This window comes from Macrobrachium nipponense, chromosome 41 (genome assembly GCF_015104395.2).
Source record: "Macrobrachium nipponense isolate FS-2020 chromosome 41, ASM1510439v2, whole genome shotgun sequence".
NCBI lineage: Eukaryota > Metazoa > Arthropoda > Malacostraca > Decapoda > Palaemonidae > Macrobrachium > Macrobrachium nipponense.
Genome location: NC_061102.1, coordinates 34,939,247 through 34,951,708, shown reverse-complemented (window position 1 = coordinate 34,951,708; position 12,462 = coordinate 34,939,247). Strand labels below are relative to the sequence as shown.

General features: G+C 49.1%; 1 protein-coding gene across 1 annotated transcript in view; it reads left to right on the top strand.

Annotated features, from left to right (window-relative positions):
- The first annotated feature begins 1,412 nt into the window (after positions 1–1,412).
- Positions 1,413–12,462, top strand: part of LOC135212680 (DNA fragmentation factor subunit alpha-like) — a 22,991-nt gene continuing 11,941 nt past the window's right edge. The window contains exon 1 of the mRNA XM_064246345.1: positions 1,413–1,567. The gene's annotated coding sequence lies outside the window, so the exon portion shown is untranslated. The remainder of the gene's footprint in view (positions 1,568–12,462) is intronic.

Sequence of the window (12,462 nt, the reverse complement as noted above, 5' to 3'; positions counted from 1 at the left end):
AAACGTTACGGACAAAATTTAATGTATCACTGATTTGAGTAGAGGGAGAGATTGACAAAATGGGTTTTTGTTAAACTTGAGAGGGGGAAGTACAACTAAAGTCTGTTTTTTTCCATTTGTCCACCCGCCTGTGGTGTTTGCGTATGGTAACACTGCGTCCCGGGCGTTAGATAGTTACGCTATGTGTAAGTTTTAGGTGAACAAAAGGATAACTGGGTGTACATTTGCAACTGAAAAGCGTTTTGATAATTTACTGTATGCGAATTACACCGTTAATAATCGAAATAGGATATTGTTATTATCGTATAATGTAAGCTAAATGTCGCTATCTAAAGCCCGGGACGCAGTGTTACCGTACATAAACACCGCAGGCGGGTGGACAGATAGAAAAAAACGGAGTATAGTTAGCCCCTGTTATAGTGAAGCAGAAAGAAATTCTAACGTGTACGTAGTAAGGGTCAGAAGTGTTTAGAAAAGAGAATACGAGAAAAATATATGCAGCTAAAATTGTCGCAATACTTGCAGAAAAATAATAGAATTTCTTTAGATCGTGAATACAAACGAGTATTACATGTAGTTGCAGCAGATCGGTATTATGAAGAGATGTTACAAACAAAATTTAAAACTAGATTCATCACAAATAGTGTGGGGTAACGGGCGATGAATATTTCAAACTGAGAGCATCGACAAGTGGCAATACTGCAGTAAAATTACACATCACAGGCAGATTAAAGTTAGATATTGCAAGTTGGTAAATTATTGCCAACCTGCAATTATTTGCCAAAGGTTTGTTCTGCGCCGACTGTCGTTGACAAGTTTTCAACCTGTATGTGATGCGTAAGCAATAAGTTGCCGACGAGTGATAACGATATGCTTAATTGGAATGTGGACAGTGGATAAGCCCCCTCATTCTTTTTTCATTAATTGTACAAAAGCCATACACAGAAAAACTTGTTACCTGGCCATTGTACGAAATTAATAAGATATAAGAAACGTGTTAATAAGCATAGAGTAAGCGAGACCCACAGATTTATGAGAAATGCATAGGCTGAAAACTTGGAAAATGTAATTTTAAATGCGTATTGTGAACTCCAGCGCGCAATATATTCGAATACAATAGTATACGTGAAATACTTCCCGCCATTAAGACCACTGTCGAAATCAATAGCAGGGACACAAATTAATAATATGCCGCCTGTGTAATACAAGGCCTGTTCTCAAATTTGTCAAATCGAAAACTGGTTTTCTAGAGTAAAAACAGTCTTGAAATTGGATAAACCAGTACTTTGGTTCATCAATAAAATTCCAGTGTTCCATAAGAGGTGACCATTATGATTGTTTGGAAAAATTAGTTGTTTGGCGAAAAATAATAAAAGGAAAGCGATCATTGTGAAACAACTATCATTATCGTTGCCGCAAACAGTTCCTCAGTTTGAACATTATCCATTTTGGTCAAGTTGGCTGTCGCTCTCTAGACGCCAAAAGCAAACATTCAAAAAGGCAAAAAGGGAACGATTAAAGCTGTGTTAGGCATTCTTCGCTCGTGTGCTAAAGCTTGACGTCTTGGGTAATTATTTTTAAACATTTGTTCAGCCCTCCTTTAACCGTGTTGTTTTAATGGTAGAGATGATGTCGAAAACATAGTGCTCGAGTAGGCTACTCTGGCTTATCTTAGATCAGCTGGACCTACTACTAGGTAGCCCCTTAGCTAAGCTCGGTTACACTAAACACGTTTGGTTTATTGCTAAGTATTTTAACGATGACGGGCCTAGTCAACTCATGATTATGATTAGACATATCGTATTACCCGTGTTTTATTTGTAGGACGAACCTGAGCTACAACTAGGTTGTAAGTAGGAGCTAGGTAGGTAGTAATACGAAGATAGGCCATCTTCAGTAAAGCGTAACAAAGGTTCCTAGACGATGCTAGGCCTGGGCCCGATTCTTCCCACCTCTGAACCGTGTGACACCCCGCCTATGTAAGTGCGTCCTATGGGGAGATTTCTCCTAAGGCTGCATACCATTTGCATTGGTGGTTCATGGTTGACACTCAACAGGAAGCTTGATTTTTTGTGAGTGTTCCAGGCCTGGGCGAGCGTATCCAAGCCTAGCTTGGGCTGGTCTGTTGCATTTTGTTGTAATAACTACCTAGGTAGTACTTAGCACTTATAGTTTGAGGGGTGTCTTAATGAAAATTTGGGTGAACTTAGGAGACAGCTGCTCGGAGACATCGACCAGACAATTAATATTGTGATTCCTTGATTGGTGAATCTAGGAAAAGGTGTACATAGGTTAAATACCGAATGGTCAGCCTCTACTGTAGCACAACCACCTTCCTGAAAAAGTACTTTAACACTTCCTGTAACCAGGATAGACATTAGTCAAGAGCCAGCGCCTGTCGAAGGAACACCTCGAGACCTCTACTTTCCTCTCAAAGTAATTTTTTTCTCCCAAGTCACAAATTAAGGCCGTAGGGTAAAACACCACTGTCCGACCATTGATCGGAGAAAATACTAAGTTCTATCCAATATTTAATTGATGAAACAACAATAAAATTGAATTTTCATACAATGAACTTACCTGTCAGATATATACCTACATAGCTAAGACTCCGTCGTCCCCGACAGAAATTCAAATTTCGCGCCACTCGCTACCGGTAGGTCAGGTGATCTACCTGCCTGCCCTGGGCGGCAGGACTAGGAACCATTCCCGTTTTCTATCATATTTTCTCTGTCGCCGGTGGTATCAACATTGTTGTTACTACCTCCTGACTGTAATTCGCTTTTCAAGACTTTATTGATCATCTTTATTGGATTTCTTGGTGACGTACTGGATCGTTGTTTTGGCATTCGCTACTGTGGACTGGATTTGGACTTGCTTTTGATTTTTCTAATAGAATGTCTGATTCAAGTGTTAGTGTGAGAGTGTGTGTGAATGTAGGCTGCAAGGTGAGGATACCGAAGGCTTCGGTTGATTCTCACACTGTATGTCGTAAATGTAGGGGGTTTGACTGTTCTTTGGCTAACACCTGTATTGAGTGTGAAAAGTTGGATGCTAATGAATGGAAGACTCTAACTTCTTACTTGAAGAAGTTAGAGAGGGATAGGATTAGACGGGCTGCACAAAAAAGTGTGAGTACAAGGCCTATTGAGCCTTTTTCTGAGTCTAACTCTCCTTTTATTAATGAATATGATTCTCCCTATGTATCTGAATCCTCACAGGCTTTGCATTCGGATTCGGCTTCTGAAATCGCCAATCTGAAGGCTACTCTTCGTAAAATGAAGACAAAGATGGCGGCCATGCAAGGTAAGGCTAGTGATTGTGAATTACTAAGTGAAGTGACCGTCCCTGTGATGCTCCCAGGCCTAGACCTCTTCCAAACTCACATACCCAGAGGAGTAGGAAAGTCGAAAGTCGTACGGAGGTTGTGGGGAATCCCCAACGGTCAGGCGTCCCTTCAGCAGGTTCTGTTTCGTTACAGTCTGCTCAGGACCGCTCTAATAGAAGCGTCCTACGAGATTGTTTCTCGTCGTCCGGTTCTCCTTCACCTAAACGAGGGTGGAAGGACTCTGATCTTTCTAGGCCACTGAAAAGGCATTGGAAAGAGCGCGCGTTCGACTCGAGCCCGGAACGCTTCTCGGAGGAAGCTCCTTCTTCTATCAAGAAGGCTAAGTTGGTTTCGACGTCTCCTAGAACGGTATTTGAGGATCGCACTCCTTCGAGTTCTCCTGCTTCTTCTATTGAAGAGGACGCTGGGGTGGCTTCCAAGAGGATATTGCTTGCAGTTCAAGAGCAGATTGCCTCTTTGGTTGGAGTTCTTTCGAGGGATCCCCCTCGCAAGAAGGACGCTAGACTTCCTATTAAGAAGTCTCGCCTTCTTTCACCAGCCAGACGTGAAGCGTCCTCCAGACATGGGACGTCTTCCAGGCGCGAAGAGTCGTACAAACTTCAGGATCTATCCGAGCGAGTTGCTCTAGATCAGGATACGCTCAGGCGTGAGGCGCCAGCCAGGCGCGAGGCGCCAGTTAGGCGCGAGGATTCAGCCAAGCGCGAGGCGCCAGCCAAGCGCGAGGATTCAGCCAAGCGCGAGGATTCAGCCAGGCGCGAGGCGCCAGCCAGGCGCGAGGAGTCAACATTGCGTGAGGCGCCAGACAAGCACGAGACGTCAGCCAGGCGCAAGATGCCAGCCAGGCTACACGCTCCAGCCAAGCGTGAAGCGCCAGCCAAGCGCGAGGCGCCAGACAAGCGCGAGGCGCCAGACAAGCGGGAGGCGCCAGCCAAGCGCAAGGAGCTTTTCAGGCGCGAGAAGTCAAGCAGACGCGAGACTTCTTTTAGACGTGAGAGAGAGTCGGTTCACTCTATGAGCCCCTCTCCTAGTAGGAGTTTGTTTTTCACCAGTTAGAGAGAGAACGGGATGAAGATCCTCTCGTTTTTCAGGCCGATTCTCCACAAGGTGTAGAAGGAGATTCGGAAGAAGAGGGTGACGTTAGAGAAGGAGTCTCGAACTATAAAGTTCTGACTGACCTCCTTTTTTTTTTTTTTTTACGGGAATACGGAGATTCTTTACTCCTGCCGCCTCCCTCTCCGTCGCCTCGATCACTGTTTTCGAGTGCGATTGTGCCTAAGTCTTCGTCGGTCTTGAAGATGAGACCTACGATCTCTATGAAGAGAGCGCTTCAGTCCTTAGACAAATGGATGTTGTCTAAGAAGGATCTGGGCAGAACCACCTTCTGTATGCCTCCAGCCATACTTTCTGGCAAGAGAGGTTTCTGGTACCGAACTGGGGAGAACATGGGCCTTTCTCTCCCAGCGGCAGCCGAAGCGGACTTTTCAACCTTGGTTGACTCGTCAAGGAGACACGCTTTGAATGGAGCTCGCGTGTCTTGGGCGATTTCGGAGACGGATCATCTCCTCAAGGGACTCTTCCATATTTTGGAAGTGTTTAATTGTTCCGACACGGCATACAAACCTTCGGTCCTTTTACAATAGGAAGGTACTAGCGGCAGCTGGATAGGTCGTAAGCTTTCGAACAAGGGGTTCGTAGTTAACTGCTTGTCCGACAGGCGCGCGCAAAGCGCGACTGGTAGGTAAACAAATCACTTTTGCTTTCGGCCTGCTGGCGTGTGGACGTGTATCATCCCTCTCTGCCCGCCTTCATCGTCGTTTGCTTTTTTGCGCTATGATTGTGTTTTTCTTTTTCTATTTATCTAGTGAAACTGAATTGTAAGTACAATCATTTCATATTTATTTCCATTGAATTCAATTGTGAATTAAAGGATCTTGGTTTCACCACGCCCTCCGATTACCCGAGTGCCGGGACTGAAGGGCGTAAGTGCGGGAATTCATTTTCCCAGAAATGATCCTCGTATTGTGTATGCTCGGTGCCGAGGGCGGGAGCGCTCGCTCCGAGCGTATATTTGGGTTGGAAATGTGTAGATGAAAATCGTAAGTAAGTGCTCTTTTCATTTATATTTTTTTGACCTGTATGCCGTTGCCGAGCGAATGCGCTCGGCACGGAAACTTATTCAGTATGGAAGTGGAATCGCAAGTACAGTATTCTTTTTTTTTTCATTTTTCATATATTATTTTGATTGTAGCAATACTCTTTTTGGATCAGTTTCCGAGCTTACCCGGAAATTGATCCTTTTCCCTTTTTATTTTGAATGAAGTGAAATCGCAAGTGCAGTTCTTTTTCATTTTCATTTTTTATTGAGATTGCATTGTTTACTGGGATCAATGTTTCCGCTATTTCCCGGGAATTGATCCTTCCCCTTTTTATTTGTATGAAGTGAAATCGCAAGCGCAGTATTCTTTTTCATTTTCATATTTTTTTTTGATTGCATCAATTCATTATGGATCAAGGTTTCCATAAACCTTGATCCATAAAGGTAAGGAATGGATCCTTTTACCCTTGCGCTCGGTACCGAGGGCGCAAATGCGCTCGATCCGAGCCCTTATTCATTGTGAAGTGAATCGTAATGCAAGATGCATTTTCATTTTATTCCTTATTATTGATTGCATCAATATTTATTTGGTTCAAGTTCCGCTCAGTCAGGGAATTGATCCTTATGCCCTTGCATTCGGGCCGATGGCACGATTGCTCTCGGGCTCTTATATTGTTTGTTGGGTACATGGGTGGTACTGTGCGGGGGTTGGGGAACGGGGAGAAACCCACAACCCCCCCCCGCTCAGCTCCCACAGATGGCCCTTCCCCTTGGGGGGGGGGAGGTTATCGGCGTTCTTCTCCTCGCCCGATCCGTCGAGCGCGGGGGAGGGCGCTCGGTGCCCGATGTACAATTGTATTAGGGGTCTTCCACTCGTTCGGAGAGGGCTCACCCCCCCCGCGCGAGGGGACTTCCCCCCCACTAATCGCTACTACTGTTATTTCCGCAGGTGCTACTGCCACGAGGGTGGACCTTGGTGAGGTATGGGCGTCCTTCCATTTGCAGGGCGTGCTAGTGTCCAGGGGCTGCGGTTCTATGTCTGGGCCTACTGCGGTCACCCATGGAGTGGTGACCACGCAACCAGGTGACGACGTCCCTCCTCCACCGGTGTACTCGCCTCACGTGGTAACAGTCTTGCCTACAGCCGCTGTGAAGTGCCCGTTCGCCGTCCGAGAGGGGGGCACGCCGCCGCTCGTGGTTGCCGCGCTGCAGCGACCACACTTCCGCTGCCCTAGAGCTCGCCCCTGGACCTGCCGCCGGTACCAGGATGTTGCTGGCGGCTGCTCCACTTCCTGTGTTTCCGGTGCTGCCTGCCGTACCTGCCGATTCTGGCTGACTGTCCATGCAGTTGCTGCGCTGGCTGTCCCTGCCGTTGCTGCGCTGGCTGTCCCTGCCCGTTGCTGCGCTGGCTGTCCCTGCCGTTGCTGCGCTGGCTGTCCTACCGATGCTGTGCTGGCTGTGCCATGCTGTTTCCTGAGATGCCCATTAACCGCTGATGTCGTCCCTGTTGTGGTGGTACTACCCCAGACTTTGGTCTGTCTGTACAGGTGCGTCCGGCCCTGTGGCTTCGGCTACAGCAGCCCCGGCTCCGCCCTGGATAGCAGATCTTACGTCTGTCCTGAGGAAAGCTGACGAAGAAGAGGAGGAAGGTGTCGTCGTCGTCGTCTTCATCTTTCTTCATCGTCGTCGGCTGCCGCCTCTTCCCCTTCGACTTCTAAGGCTTCACAGCCGAGGAAGAAGAAGGTTGCCTCCTCCCTCCTAAGAAGTCTCCCTCGGGAGATTCTCGGGACCCCGTCTCACCTCGGTTGGGGGACGGGAGGGTTCCTTCCGCTGGTCCTCCTGCTCCTTCGGGAGCGGGGCCCGTCTCTTCTTCCGCAAGGAAGAAGACTACGGGGACCAGAGGGGTACCGGCTAACACCGGTACTTCCTCGCCTGGTGTCAGTGGTTCTGCCACTGCATCAGGGTCCGTCTCGGCCTCTCGTTCGCGGGAGGTACCGAGTGTACGGTCGCCTACCAGCGACCGTGCAGCCAGGAACCAGACCTCTGAGTCCGCTCAGCGTCAGGTTCACGGCACGGGGCGGAAGACTGGTGACAGCCGCTCATGCGACTCTCACCAGACCAGCTCTCACTCTCGCGGCGAACAGCTGGCTACCCGGGGACGTGACGGTCCACGACCGACCACGGGCTGAGGCTGGGAAGAGGTCCTCCCGTTCGCCGGTGCCAGCCACGGCTGGAACCAGCGACCGTGACGTGCCGTGAGGACAAGCACCGGTCTCACTGTGACAGTGGAGCCTGCAGGTCGCCTGACCGTCGCTCTCACAGAAAGCGGACCGGGTACGGCAACCAGCACCAGCTCTTCTGACACTCGAGGATCTGGGGCCGCTGTGCTCAGTCCAGCCGTTCTCCACAGCGAGACGGTTCGACCAGGCCTGCAGCTCGATCGCCACCGCGGGTTGACGATCGCCTGCAGCCCTCCAAGCCTGCTGGTTCTGCCAGCGAGCAACGAGGGAGCGTCAGGCCTGCCTCTCCCGTACCTTCAACCTCCTCGGGTTACACCGGGAGGAGCGAGGTATTGAGGAGTGATCGTGAGGGGTGCGCCCCTCATGATCCCACCACGACGCCCTACGTGCCAGGCACGGTTCTTGGACCGGCCAGGACGTATGCGCAAGTGGATGGGGAAGACCGAGAGGGCTGTCGCTGTTCCCCTTCTTAGGAGGAAGGTTCTCGGAATATGCTCTTGTTCGAAGGGCTTAACGGTCCCACTCTGCAAGATGCTGTGACTTCCGAGATCCAGAGGAACTTTGCCGAGGTTATGGCGCTGATTCGTCAGCTCAATGACCTCGGGGAAGGATCGCCGCTCCCACCAGCAGAGCCACGTCTCGGCTCGAGTCGTTTTGGGGCCCGAGAGGGAACCCAAATCGACGGTGGGTCTGCCGCGATCGGAGACTTGCCGACGGTGTTGAACCAGGTAGTCTCTCGTCTCCTCCGGACAAGAAGGCTCTCTCAGTTCTGGCCGGTCGAACAAGCTACTTCACCTCCTCTACTGCGACAGAGGCGTTTCTACGTGTCTTCGGACACCGTATTTAAATACCCCTTCGGTCCTCCTGAGGTTTCGACCTCGACGAGGGACTGGAATGAGTCGGAGCGGTATCGCTCTCTCCTGTCAGGTGTCGATCAGCCCCACCCAGACGACGTTCACAGTGGCGGCAGACATTACCTACAGTATGAGTTCGTAACCCTCCTCGGGAAAACGTTTTCTCCTGACGATACGTTTTCCCAGGCTCTGAGAGGCCATCGCCGTAAGGCGATGGCTGCTCCTTTTCTTCTCCAACTGCTAGTTCCGCTGGGAAGGCGAGCCAGTATCCAATTCCTCCCCCATTCCCTCTCTCCTTACGGCTACGAGGGAAAGGGGAGGATCCTACAGAGATTTCTCTGTAAGATCCCACGTTAGGGGTCTGCGCTACCGGGGGGGAGGGGGGCACTTCGGGTCCTACCTGACGTAAGCCCCGGTCATTGAGGAGGGATCCTGCCCATTTCTCGATGTCTACGGGAATCGAGAGGACCACCAGCCGATATCGTTTGACGAATTCGGTGGGGGGGGTTTCGCAGAGTGCTTAGAATTCTACGGAATTTCTAGCGCACTCAGAGTGTTCGAGTTTTTTACGATCTCCAAACACTTAGGCGAGACCACGGTCCAAAGTGAGCGAGAATCCCCGATAATTGTTACACGATAATCGGGAACCTCGCTTATGCTCGAATTCCTGTAATTTCTAGCATTTGGAAGAAGACTGCTGCTGAAAGAAGAGTATCTCACAGTAGGCGCTTAACCTGGAATAGAGAGGAACGGACGGGAACTTCCAGTTTGGCTTGAACTATCGTCTTCGGTATTCTGTTCACCATTGAAGCTTTCCTTTGGGAAAGACTTCTCCTTCACTCTCTTGACTAGAGAACGAAGGCGGTCGATCTCCAATCCTTATTCTCATTCCTCGAGGGGAAAAGATTTTAGGATGGAGGTCGTGGTACAAGACCTACAAATATACTACGTATATTACCTCGCGACATGATTCTTTTAACAGTTGAATTGTCCGTGGGGTAGGCGCATACGTAGTTAACTCTACGGTTTGTGACCGAGACGAATTGTATCTTAATTGAACTGCAACTCGGGGTTGCCTGCAACCTCCCAACAGTTTATCAGTTTCGATTTTAGATACTTGGTATTGTCATGACAACACCAAATCAGCTTTTGTATTTACCGAAATCCGTTTCGGTTAAATATAATTGCTCGAGCGTATTCTTTATGCTCGATGGTTCTAGCCGAACGCATTCCTTCGTGGAATAATGGATTACCTGGCAAACTCAGGATGACGAGTCACCGAGAGCTACTGCGTATTGAACTGCCTGATAGCGGCTCAGTATCAGCTAGGTCTCGGAGATGCACGGTCGATTACGTCTCTCTCTCCCCTGGTTGGATTGACTACCGAACCGTATCTCTGCCCAACAATCATGGACTTAGGTCTCTGATTAACGGGGATTCTCGCAATAATGAAGGACCATCTACTGCCTGTGACGCTCGATTTCATCGCTTCGACATTGCGAGAATTTTCAACAGAGATATCTCTTGGACTCTTTCATCTTTCTGTTTACCGCACGGTAACAGAAGTCTGTACTAGTCAACGCTGCATCGCATGCGATAATGCGAATGATTTTTGCAGCAATCTGAGTTTGTCTTCAAAATATCTCGTATTTCGTATGGTGTGCAATTGCATTGCTCGCCCCGAATTAACAGATATGTCAGAAGACATCGCCTACTCTCCGACCTGACAGCTCTACTTCCAAATGTTTCAGCCCATGAGAAGCAGTTCTTCAGGCAGTAGTTCCCTGTCTTCATTACTGGAAGCGCTCCGCTTTTTATTGCAACTACGATCCTCACCGGACAAGCAATGAATAGCGGTTAGCGTCTCAGTCTTTGTAGCACAGGTTCAGAATCTTGAGAATCCTTCTCTCGGTTCAGCTGTGAAGACGTAGGTTGCATTTTCTGTACACCTTCGTCTTCAACGTCACATAGTGTTGTTTCTCCTTACCCGAGAATCAACTATACTATGAGATATCTTGCCATCAAGGACCTCGGTCTCTAGAAGGCAATTGACTTTCGCCTGTTGGGCACATGCCTTAAGAGAGTCATCACCTTGCCTTCTGGCATCGGTGACGAACAAATTATTTTTGTTTAGTCTCTTGGCATAACCCTTTTAAGGCGAAGGTCACGTGACTTGCTCGGGTGCTTCGACAACTTGCCTCCTACCGAACGCAGTCAGTAGGCAGCTGTCAGAGCGCCCAAGTCTGTTACGAACTTCGCTGTGGACTTAGTTCGGTTGTTCCATAACAATCTTTTCTTCGTCCTAACGGCTTGTCACAGTACCCATACCATCGACACCCACCATTGAGTGTCGGTGTCCTATCCACTACCGAGAACAACAACTTCGCTGCAGACGGATAGACCAGTATGGGTTACAGGACATCACCGAAGTCGAGAAGAGGGATAGGTCATACGACCATTCCCTTCTTTTCCTCTGAGGTAATTGCATGACTTTTCCTGCGAAGTCAAGCATCCAGGGGATGGGGATTCGTGACGCTCGATTTCGGACCGAATTCGTAGCGAAGACTCTGAACCCTTCGGTTCCTGACGATCGGTTAGAGTCCTTCACAACCCCTCCCCTCCCTAATGGACTTCACCGCCTTCGATGCGAAGGAGATGCTGCTTTGTCCTGTGAAAGCGCGACCGCGCTTTCTGAAGAAACTCGACATACCAGGCTGAGTGTTGAAGACTCTTCGTCAGCACCAAGATGACCTAGAAGTACACTCCCTCGAGTTACACAAGAACTTCTCCGTGGCGCAGGTACTGAAGGCAGGGGTCTGGTACAACCAGACCACTGGCACCTCCTTCTACCTTTTGGATATTGCCCACAGGTCCTTGGATCGTTTCCTTAGGGACCCGTGTGGGGGGCTGCTCAACACGTTGTCTAGCTAACCCAGACCCTAGCAAGGCTGAACAGCATCGAGTCCATGGTGTGACTGTAAGAATAGATAAGTGAATGAGAGAGTGACTGGCTTCTCTTCCTATCTTTTTCTACCCCTCTACCTGTGGGTAGAGGAATACGGTCATCACCTTGCTGGATAAGGACGAGATGCCGGTGAGCTACTCGACAGAGCCCCATCCTATCCCTTTCACTAGGGATGGGAGCGAATATCCACCACTTCCTCCTACAAGGGGGGGGAAGTGGATGCCAACAAGAGACAAACCATAACGTTACGTTGCCTCTTGCAAATAGGAACTTGTTCTTGTTTGCTGGTACGAAGAGATACGCTTGCCTCTCTCTTAGTACTTTGGTCCAGAGTCTGACCATTGATCCTGCGTGCACACCCCGATCAATCGGACAGAGGCTTGGATCCCTCCCTCGCTCTTACGACCAGGGAGGCATTCCAAGGTTGGGCGAACACCAGTCTGTTCACAAAAGACTCAGATTCCTCCCACCAAGAAGTGAGTCTTCCTATTGTAAAAGGACCGAAGGTTTGTATGCCGTGTCGGAACAAATGACAATTTGTCCAAAATTGCATTTTTCCTAACTATACAAACCTGAGGTCCTTTTACACATAGCCCCACCTCATGTGCCACCCCTCACTCTGCAGTTTTTGCTTGGGCCAAAAGCAAAAGTGATTTGTTTACCTACCAGTCGCGCGCGCGCGCCTGTCGGACAAGCAGTTAACTACCGAACCCCTTGTTCGAAAGCTTACGACCTATCCAGCTGCCGCTAGTACCTTCCTATTGTAAAAGGACCTCAGGTTTGTATAGTTAGGAAAAATGCAATTTTGGACAAATTGTCATTTTCCTAGACTGGTCCCTTGGAGTGATGTCTAAGAAAGCTCATGACTCGGATGGTCTAGACCCGAAGTCATTCTGAGTATTCTTGCTTGTATGACAAGGCGTACAAGACGGATCAGGAGAAATCTCCTCTCTTTTCGG